This window comes from Pseudophryne corroboree, chromosome 4, assembly GCF_028390025.1.
Source record: "Pseudophryne corroboree isolate aPseCor3 chromosome 4, aPseCor3.hap2, whole genome shotgun sequence".
Classification (NCBI taxonomy): domain Eukaryota; kingdom Metazoa; phylum Chordata; class Amphibia; order Anura; family Myobatrachidae; genus Pseudophryne; species Pseudophryne corroboree.
In genome coordinates, this window is record NC_086447.1 from 63,507,076 (window position 1) to 63,517,677 (window position 10,602).

Here is a 10,602-nt window from a genome sequence, read left to right on the forward strand (position 1 = left end):
CTTTTGAGCATAATAATAAAGCCTACAGATCACATCCCTCGGCCTGTCCGATGGTATGCCTCGAGGTCGAAGAGCACGATGCGCTCTATCGAACATTATGTCTCCATTCGGATCCAAATCAATAAGCTCTCCAAATATCGTTGTTAGTGCATTCTTCAGATCAGCCTGTTGGACGCTTTCCGGGAGTCCCCTGACCCGGATATTATTCCGCCTCCCACGGTTATCCATATCTTCAACACGGGATTTAAGGAAGGCAATATCACTCCTCTGATGGGAAATCACCTCTTGAAAATTAGCCAAAGAAGCAAAGCTAGATGTCTCATGTCATTCCAAGACGTTGACGCGGGTTGCGACCTGCGATATGTCTTTTTGCAGCGCAGTGACCTCCCGTTTGATGGTAGACAGTAAGCGGGTCTCTAATGCCGAGAAATCTTACTTCGTGGGAAGTGATTTGACATGGGAAAGAATCTCGCTAATATCAGTTGTCAAGGAGGCGGACAATGATGGTTGTGGGGTCTGAGGAGCCGACATGTCTTCCACCGGCATACTGAGAATTGGGGAGTCAGGGACAGCTAGAGTGGAGACCGGACCTGTTATGGGTGCCGTCAAGAACTGACGTAGATCTGAGGAACGGCGGGCCGCAGAGTTTGGAGTCTCGTCTGGCTTGGTCTTGGCCTTATTTTTCTTCGTGCCTCTCACCGTGAGATCGGTTTATTAAGAAAGGTGGTATAATGTGTCACATTTACATATCCCAGGTAGCATAAAAAACGTGCGGGTCGTCGCCATGCAGTAGCCCCCCACGTGGCTTTAAGGAAACATCAGGCTAGCAGCATCATCTTTCAAGCAACTGCCGGAGGTCTTCACATGATTATGTGCGGTGCTGCGGTTTACGTCTGCAGCAGACTTCAGAAAAAAGATGCAGGATATATCAGCCGGATAGCCGACTCCACCCGGAGGCAGCCGTGGATGAGTTGTGACCAGAGAGCAGAAACACTAGCAGCCGCTTAGGGGCCGAACCCCGGACTCCAAGTAAATTGCGTAGTCACAGGCCGTCCGGCCGATAGTAAGTGGTTCAGGAGCCGGGGAGGCCAATGTCGACACCAGGAGCCAACTTGAATATAGTGAATGCTCTCAGTATACAGGAGCCTGTATCGCGTGGGATAGCGTGGGCCAGCAGTTATGCAGGGGCTCCAGGATGTGAGGGTAATAGAAAGGTGCCTTACCAGGGTAAATTTGTAAAAGGAGTGGGGCTGATGCACTGTCTCCCTGCCTGGGAGCGCAGCTCCGTGGTATCCACTGCACCCGTCCCTGTAGGTTCACAGGCGGCGTGTCACTGAGCGCCAATCGCGGGCGCGAGCTCCGAGCAGGTCTTCTTTCACAAATGGCCGCCGGGCGCCGCTCCTCTCCGTCCCACCTCTGACGGCTCCGGCTGGCCAGAGACAGAGCGCAGCTGCCGTTCTCCAGAAGCCGCCGCGTGCTGCACTTAGCCGCTGCTCCGTCACCAGGAGGCAGGGGGGGGGGGATCCACAGCGCCGCTCCACTGGTCCTGGAAGGCCTTCCGGTCTGGGGGGAAAATTGAGGTCCCGGTCTGGGAGGCACCCGCAGGCTGCAATCCGCAGGAGCTCCAAAAGGTGCTCCCCGATTCCGCGGCACTTGCGGGGGCACTTCAGGGTGGTCGGTAGGGATCCGGGGTCAACTTTGCTGGAGGCAGGGACAGCAAAGGGCTGTATAGCAGGGTTAATAAGGCTGCCAACTGCAGGAGCTCATGCGTTGCACGTCTGCTGCCTTCAGCATCCAGGCCACGCCCCCCCCCCCTTCCATCATTCTTAATCTTTCCCAGATCCCTGATTTCCGAAGGACATGAGCATCATGTGCACTTCCAGGGTACTTTGCATTCAGGGACAGGATCTAGAGGGATGGGCCACAAACAACCTTCACATTCAGAGAGTAGAACAGTTTCCTGTTCCTATTTATTTCCTCATTATGTTTAGGTGCAACAATCGCTACATGTGTCCCATCCACAACCCCAATAACGTGTGGGAAGCGACTACCCCCTTCCTGGAATTGCCGCTTCACCACACACAGGGCACCAGCATCCAATGGCATTGATATGAACTGCTTCACTCGACTAATAAAAGCATGGAGTACGTGTCGCAGGACCTTAGAGAATTGCCCTGCGACGTAGTGGGCGAGCTGGTAGGACCCCGTGGCACAGAAATGTAACACAGCAAGAAATTCTGTCAGTGCTGGTATTGATGTAGGAAGCCTAATTGATTGATCTAGATCACTCTCTATTATGGAGAGAGTTTCTAGGATGATATGAGGGGGCAGCCTGTAGCGCCGCACAACCTCATCATCTGGCATCCCAAAAAGTGTGACACGGGTACGGAAAATAGAAGGCCTTACACGCCTCCGTCGCCTTGGAGGATGAGGGGCAGGTTGGGGTTGGACGGCTTCGGAGGCAAGATACTGTATGTGGCTACATGCATCTTGAAATTAAGGGAAAAATGTTTCATTAACACTTAATTTTTTAAACGCACATTGCTACATTGAAAACTCTAGTTATGGCAGTACAAAAATTACTTCAGGAACGTATTCCATATCTACATGTCAGAAAACAGGAGCCCCAAAAAAATTGAAATTAGGGAGAAAGACAATTGCAAAAAGTAACACAATTCAACACACACACAGAAATAACACACTTGACACACATAACATTACCTTCAATCTATCAAGTTACTTACAAATATACTTAAATGGGTAAGCAAAATAGGACATACTAATCAAAATGCAAAATACTCCTCCACCCCAAGCACAGCAAACGACATGCAAATACTTACCAGCTATTAGAAGAAAAAAAGGACTTTGAACTGAAAAGGCCTCACTTGGCAAAATTACTAAAAGAAACAAAGCTCCCTACAGAAAAGAAAAAAATCATATACATAACCTGTACAAACACACTGTCCCAACTCCACACCTCCAGCCCAAGCACAGCAACGACATGTAAATAATTAGCATCTTTTAAATTAGAATATTTATATATATATATTATATATATATATATATATATATATATATATATATATATATATATATAGTATAGGCAAATAAGCGGCACTCACCAGGCTTCTTATAGAAAAGTAAAACGGTCCTTTAATCGATCCTACGTTTCGGGGATGGGATCCGGTCTGAAGATCGACAGTGTACAATGTTTAGGTCGACCACTATAGGTCGACAGTCACTAGGTCGACATGGATGGAAGGTCGACAGGGTTTCTAGGTCGACATGTGCTAGGTCGACAGGTCTAAAGGTCGACATGAGTTTTTCAAAAAAAAAATTATTTTATTTTTTCATACTTAACGATCCACGTGGACTACGATTGGAACGGTAAAGTGTGCCGAGCGAAGCGGTAGCGGAGCGAAGGCACCATGCCCGAAGCATGGCGAGCGAAGCGAGCCATGCGAGGGGACGCGGTGCACTAATTTGGGATCCCGGTCACTCTACGAAGAAAACGACACCAAAAAAAATAAAAAATTCCTCATGTCGACCTTTAAACCTGTCGACCTAGCACATGTCGACCTAGAAACCCTGTCGACCTTCCATCCATGTCGACCTAGTGACTGTCAACCTATAGTGGTCGACCTAAACATTGTCGACCTAGATACTGTCGATAAAACGAACCACACCCTTCGGGGGTACCCCCGTCGTCAGGGACAGCATGAACATAAATACAAAGTGTCATACAACATACATTTAATTGTTGTTAACTGCCAAGCATCTATTATCCATCAATAGTGGGAACTAACGTTATGGTGAGCATTAGAATATATATTATATATGTCATTACTGATGGTAATATTAAGTTGATACATTGTATAGACTTTAGTGTTATTTGCTGTAACATTCTGGTTTTAACGTGTCTTCAAACATGAATTGTTTATGTGTTGCATAGCAACCAGGCAGTGTGTGCTGTATGCGCCGGAGGGCGCCGCCTGATGACGTCATAGGCCCCGTTCGGCTGTGTGAGGATACGTGACCCGCGGGAATACCCGCGATGCAGAAGGCTGGCGTCCTCCAGGTGAGACAGGTAAGACTGCTTGATTGCGCTTGGGGGAGGGTATAAATGTATGTTGTATGACACTTTGTATTTATGTTCATGCTGTCCCTGACGACGGGGGTATCCCCGAAACGTAGGATCGATTAAAGGACCGTTTTACTTTTCTATAAGAAGCCTGGTGAGTGCCGCTTATTTGCCTATACTACAATAGCTCCAAGGAGCTTAAGATGGCACCGCAGCAATTATAATATTATCCAGGAGGGAGTGCCGGGCAACTGGACACAATATATATATATATATATATATAAGTTCCAAAATAAAGGCACTCAGGAGACTTTCAACTTGACAAAATACGATGTATTGGCAAACGGTCAAACGTTTTCGGGGACTCAGCCCCTTCCTCAGGACAACACCAATCTATGCAGTGTACAAACAACCCTGCTTAAATCCCCCACACGCAATCATACTCACCTGAATCAGCTGTAGTGGTAGCGCTCGCAACTAGCGGCCCGGCGTTCAGTCACTCCTCCGGCACCCGGAAGTGGTCACCATGGGAACCGCTATGCGTTCCACATAGATCAACTTCCGCGTTCCACCGGGCAGTGACCTCATCGCAAAACCACAGGCGAGCCGCCCCGCATCAGCTGTGCCCAGGGAGAATCATGCACCAATACCTACATATATCACAGTACATAAATACACATATAAACAAAAAACACAGAATGACATTAAATGAAACAGAAAAATTACAACGATATAATAAAGCGGCAACACAAAAAATACATCCTATAACATGTTCCAATTAATCTTCTCATTCAGACCATTGGGGAAAATCGTTCCCAATCTCATAATCCATCTAGATTCTTTAATTAATAGCATTTTCGCTCTATCGCCCCCTCTGATAGACGGGGGGACATGATCAATTATAAAATGTTTAAGAGAGGATAGTGAATGATTACATTCTTTAAAATGCTTCGCAACAGGCTGATTAATCTGACGACCCAACAGCGTCAGATGTATGGCGGATCTATGTGCCGCCATTCGCTCGCTAAATTTACGTGTGGTCTGACTCACGTAGTATAATCCACATGGACAGACCACAACGTAAACAACAAACGAAGAACAACATGTCAAAACATAACGTATATCATAACTCTTATCTACATGGGGGTGTCGGAAAGTTTTACATGCAATCATGTGGCTACAAGTGGTGCATTGACTGCACTTATAGCAGCCAGGCGGTTTAGTATACACATTGTGAGGTTTAGACACATTTCTACCCGTAATGTCAGCTTTAACTAACCTATCTCGCAAATTACGACCCCTACGGAAAGCAGTTACAGGTCTGATGTCATAAAAACATGGCAAGTCAGGGTCGGATTTCACTATAGGCCACAGAGCCCTTGTGGCTCTTTGTACTATAGGGCTGGCTGTAGTGAAGTCAGATGCCCAAGGGATAATTTTCTCAGTTTTTCTCATAGATGGTTTGAGAAGATCTTGTCTAGACAACCTGAGAATATCCTGTTTCTGTTTCCTAAGGATTTGTAAATCATAATCTCTGACCACATATTTCTCAATTAAGTCATCTAATGCTTTTGGCAATTTCATCGGATCACTTGTGATGCGAGCACACCGCATCATTTGTGATCTTGGAAGACCCTTTTTTAAGGCATCCGGATGATGACTGGACGCCATGAGAAAGGTATTTCTATCTGTCAATTTATGATGGACAGTGGTTTCAAAAACTCCATTGTTCAAAGATATATTAACATCCAAAACACGGCCACAGAGGGATCACATGTATATGTGAACTTAATGGGAGAGTCCAAACTATTGATCTCCTCCATCAGTGTCACAAATCTCTCCTTTCCCCCAGTCCAGAGCAAGAATATATCATCTATATATCTGGTGTACCAGAATATATAGTCACAAGCCTCAGGATTATGAAGGAACATTTTTTCTTCCTGTTGGAACATGTAAATATTAGCATACGAGGGGGCCACGGACGAACCCATGGCACACCCTCGTAGCTGTAGATAGAACTGCCCGTCAAACGGGAAATAATTCCTGTTCAACGTGAGTTCGAGAAGATGAAGGAATAAATCATGATTAAATGACCCGCTTGGAAGAAATTGGGCAAGAAAATCGCTCATAGCTGACATACCCCCTGCGTGAGGTATGGATGTATACAAACTTGAAACATCCAGACAACACATCAGGGTATCAGCAGGAATATCTCTAAGCTCTGCTAATTGATTTAAAAAGGACGTTGTATCTTTAAGAAACTATTTCTTTTTAGGCAATAATGGTTGAACAATGCAATCAAGCAACTGGGACACCGGCTGGAACAAAGAATTGCGAGCTAAGATAATGGGGCGGCCCGGATGACACAGAGGATTTTTATGTAATTTCGGTAAAGTGTATAAAACCGGTACCACCGGATGTACAACCATAAGAGCATCATACACTTTACTAGGGATGAAACCACTATCAGAGGCAGATTTTAAAATGCATTGAAGCTCCCTCTGATAATTAACTGTGGGATCATTCCCCAATTTTTTATAAACCGCTGTGTCCGCAAGCTGCAACAGAATCTCAGCGCGATAAACATCCAAATCTTGTAATACAATTGCCCCGCCCTTATCAGCAGGGCGAATAACAATATCCTCATACGAGGTCCGGTTTTGTAATGCATTAATTTCAGCTTTAGATAAATTATGTTTAACTTTCCCTGGAGCAGCAATAAATCTCTGTACGACCCATCCAATAATCTATTAAAGGTCCTAAGGCAGGCATTCCCAACCACGATCCTCAAGGCACACCAACAGTGCAGGTTTTAGTGATATCCAGGCTGCAGCACAGATGGTTAAATCAAAATAACTGAGGTACTAATTAAGTCATCTGTGCTGAAGCCTGGATATCACTAAAACCTGCACTGTTGGTGTGCCTTGAGGACCGTGGTTGGGAATGCCTGTCCTAAGGGATGCATTACTAGATACCAGATCAAACCTAGACCTCGAGGCAGATTTAACAAATGTATCAAACACATTAGACTCAAAGCTTAGTTGTTGCTTATCCTGAAAGAATTCTTTCAATCTAAGGGTGCATACACACGGTGAGATTCGGACTTATCCGATTCTCACCGTGCGACAGGGGGCCGGGTCGGCACTTAGCCAGTATCGCAAGCACATAATGAGTGTGCTTGCGATGCTGGCTATGTGCGATTTTGGCTAAGTGTCAATCCTGACTATCTCTTCTATAGAGATAGTCAGGATTGACTTGCCTGCACAGCCTATTTTTTCTGCCGATGCCGACCGCGCGGGGCCGCGCATCGGCATCGGATCGGGATCGCAAGGTGACTGTCACCTTGCGATCTGCACTATCTTTTCATCCGATTCTGACTATATAGTCAGAATCGAATGAAAAAATCTTACCGTGTGTACACACCTTAAGTTTCCTAGCAAAATGATGAGAATCACGTGTCCAACTGTAGGCATCATAACAATTTGTAGGCACAAAACTTAACCCTTTGTTAAGAACCACTACTTCGAGTGGCTCCAACTTCCTTTTCGACAAGTTAAATACTAAGTTTTCTTTTTGTCCACCGCCTTGCGACTTCCTCTTGTTTTGTCCCCCCCGACGGGTGGGAGCTCTGCGGGAGCTGTAACTGCCCCTTTCCTGGATTTTCCTAAAGGGACATTAGATCTCTTTGATAAATCGTCAGATTCAGAAACAATGAAATCACTGTCACTATTAGAGCTTTGTACATCAGACTTAGAGAATTGCCCCCTCCTCTGCCAAGGTCTTCGCCGGCGGTAAACACTCTGATCTTGTCGAGACGTATCTGTGCCTGATAGCCATTTGTAGACACGATTGTCATCATAATCATTGTCCACAGTATACTTTTTGCCTTTCTTGAACTTAATAAGATTGCGTTTATATTGTTCGCACTGTACTTCAATCTTATTGAGCCAATCCTGACTAGATTCTTCCTCTAGTGTCTTTAAATGTTTACTCTCAAACGTAGAAATTTTCAGTTTCACAGCTGCCAATTCACGGTTAGATTCCTCAATGACCGCAATCATAAGGTCAAAGGCACATTTATTTAAAATAGCGATCCATTTTACAACAAACTCAGGGTTGTTATGCCCAATAGTGGGTACATTATGTACCCTAAAGCCGCGTGGGATCTTCCGCTCACGGTAGTACTCGGATAATGATACACCATGTAGATAATAGTCTATTTCGCGGCGTTTCAATTTCATTAATTGTTGATATAAATCTTCTGAGTTAAAAATAGGATCACTCAATGACAAAACATCAGGCCATTCGCTCGCTAAATTTACGTGTGGTCTGACCCATTATTATATTGTTGTAATTTTTCTGTTTCATTTAATGTCATTCTGTGTTTGTTGTTTATATGTGTATTTATGTACTGTGATATATGTAGGTATTGGTGCATGATTCTCCCTGGGCACAGCTGATGCGGGGCGGCTCGCCTGTGGTTTTGCGATGAGGTCACTGCCCGATGGAACGTGGAAGTTGATCTATGTGGAACGCATAGCGGTTCCCATGGTGACCACTTCCGGGTGCCGGAGGAGTGACTGAACGCCGGGCCGCTAGTTGCGAGCGCTGCCGCTACAGCTGATTCAGGTGAGTATGATTGCGTGTGGGGGATTTAAGCAGGGCTGTTTGTACACTGCATAGATTGGTGTTGTCCTGAGAAAGGGGCTGAGTCCCCGAAAACGTTTGACCGTTTGCCAAAACATCGTATTTTGTCAAGTTGAAAGTCTCCTGAGTGCCTTTATTTTGGAACTTGTATGCTGCTGCCGAAGTGCACCTGGAGCCATTATTACAGCTGTTTGAGTGCCGACTGCGTTGGACTTATATATATATATATATATATATATATATATATATATATATATACTCCACTGTCTGGCGGCACTCTCTGGGCTGAAATGAATTCTCCACAATGTGTACATACATACACATATATATATATATATATACACACACACATACATACATACATACATACATACATACATTCTGTGGAGCACATTAGAATAGAAACACAAAATCAACAATACAATGAAGGATAACCCCAGCACAATAGATTTTAGGAGCATTCATTTTCACAAAATTAACAAACTAAATAAACACAATATAAAAATGCAAATCAAAAATAACTTTTAAAAAAAAAACGGCGTACGCACTAGAATAATTTGCAGCATCCAAAACGCATAACAGTTAGCCGAATACATAATAAAAACTTACCTCTCACAAATTCACAACAGTGAGATTCGTCTCTCTTCTCTCCAATAACCTCCACTCCACACTACTCCTCTGCAAAACTTCACTCCAGCATACACCCACAAACACAGGACGCATGCAGCCCGTTTAAATAGCCAGTAATCCAAGTACTGGAAAAATTAGTGTATGCAGCACCTGTGCAATTTCCGCACAAACATACACACGCAGAAATATAAAAACCCGACAGACATGCCATCACCAATATGGCGAGTATCAGCGAGCTCGATGGGGAGATTGCAGAGCTGCAGCAGCAGATGAGGGCCATGGTGGAGAGAAGGAGGCTGCAGTAGCAACACCAGCTGCAAACACCTGCCAGTGCAGAAGATGAAGGAGCAGGACCCAGTACTGCACCACCCCCATCTTCTGAACCACACACAGAGGAGGCTGCTGTGAGTCCCCTGCCAGAGGCAGATGAAAGTCAAACTGAGGGAGATTCGGGGGTACAGACTCAAACCCAACAAAGCCAGCCACAAAGTGAAGAGGAAAATGGGGATCATTTGCAGGAAGAGGGATCACAGGCAACAAACAAAAAGAGAAGGCACCAGCCCCCATTTACGAAGAGGGAGTTGCGAATTTTGGTACCACAAGCCATGGAAAAAATTCATTATGGAAGTAAAAACATGGGTGCTGCGGCCAAAGACTGCATCTGGCGTGACATTACTGACCGCATCAATGAAGTCGGCCCATTTGTCCGAACCCCACAGGAAGTACGAAGACGGTAAGTACATATTGACACACAATTGCAGACAGTGTTTGATAACCATGTTTGTAAAAATGTGATGTTGCTTATAGCAACCAAAATCATGACATGTATACAAGTAAGCGAGACATTTATTGTTTTTTTCTCTTCCTTTCCCCAAACCCAAACCACATATGTAGTTGGGCCGACTTCAAGTCCTGCCTGAAGGTAAAAAGGTCTGCAGAGTGGAATGTCTCGAGGGCAACAGGACCTATATATATATATGTAAGCCAACTTACCGGGCAAGTCATGTAGGCCTACAATCTCAGGCATGTCGGTGTCCATTTCCGAGTGGCCCCACGCACCTCCTCGTAGGTCACACAGGGCATCACCAGCTCCTCTAGCTCGGTAAACTCCACAGTGGCAGCGGGTGGTCCTCGGTTCCGGTATGAATGGTCGACCATGTTATGGTCGACAGTCATTAGGTCGACCACTATTGGTCGACATTGACATGGTCGACAAGTACACATGGTCGACACATGAAAATGGT